The sequence below is a fragment of the Galeopterus variegatus genome, unplaced genomic scaffold (assembly GCF_000696425.1).
Source record: "Galeopterus variegatus unplaced genomic scaffold, G_variegatus-3.0.2 Scaffold5377, whole genome shotgun sequence".
NCBI classification, from domain to species: domain Eukaryota; kingdom Metazoa; phylum Chordata; class Mammalia; order Dermoptera; family Cynocephalidae; genus Galeopterus; species Galeopterus variegatus.
The window spans coordinates 156,713-157,911 of record NW_007731488.1 but is presented as its reverse complement, the minus strand read 5'-3'; positions in this window follow the sequence as shown (position 1 = coordinate 157,911).

Sequence of the window (1,199 nt, the reverse complement as noted above, 5' to 3'; positions counted from 1 at the left end):
CTTAGGAATCCATTCACAGGGCTCAAATGCCACCTTTTCATTGAAGCCTTCTCAACCACTACTTAAAATTGTACCATTTCCCTGCCACCTCCCATCTACTCTGATACTCATAGGGTGATCACCTATGTGTGATCCAAACTCAGATGCTTTTGAGAGTAAAAAGGGGGCACTATCAATAATTATGCTAGGGCAACAGAGGGCAACTGGGCCTGGCCCTGGCAAGCCCAATGCATGTCTTCCTACCCATTTCCATTCCCTGCTTTCTGAAGGTACTTTTAAAAGTTCATGTAAAAATAGAATTAAAAGATAATATGAATCTTTCCATGAACATTCTGAAGATCCCTTGTATTTTTCTCCATAGCACCTATTATACCCTGTCAACTACATCTTTTCCTTATTCATTTTTTTGTTTGTTTATCATCTGTTTCTACCTACTAGAATATAAACTCCATGAAGGTAGGAATTATTCTCTCTCCTTTTTTAACTGCTGGGTCCCCAAGGCTTAGTACAATGTTTGGCATATAATAGTTACTCAATAAATATCTGTTAAAAGAATATGTGAATCAATGAATGAATGAGCATCTGATGCTGACAGGAAGTAAGGAAGAGACTACAGGATTTCCTTCAGGCTCAGAAAGGGCTCACAGCTGAAGAGTAGAAGCCCCCCACCTTCATCCACCACTGTCTGACTAATCTACCCAGAGCCCACTGCCCATTTGCAGCCAGAGGTGGAAGCTTCAAAGGGCCATGCTTGGTGTAGTCACCCCAGCCTTGCAGCACCTACCTTCCAGCAAGAAGAGTCTTTTGGGACCAGGCCACTGCCCCTGCCCTTTCAGCTCCCAGCCTGTTCTCAGTGCCACCCTGCTTCAGTCACAGGGAGCTGCTTGTCTTTGTCCCACACAGCTGTGCTGTGTCTGTTCTCTCTGCCTGGAACCTGAGCAGCCTCTCACCCTCTGGTTGAGCCTTCTGAAACCTGGGAAGCTCAATGAGGGCAAAGATAAGATATGAATTTGACTGAAGTATAAATAGGCACAAACTTTGGGAGCACAGTTTGTCTGGTGCATCAAATTCCAAAGTGCTCATCTCCTACAACCCAGCAATATCAGTTGTAGGAGGATGTGCTCAGAAACGCTCATGCATGTATGCAAAGAAGCCTGGATAAGCCTGCTCACTGCAGCATTGTTTGTAAGAGAAAACAA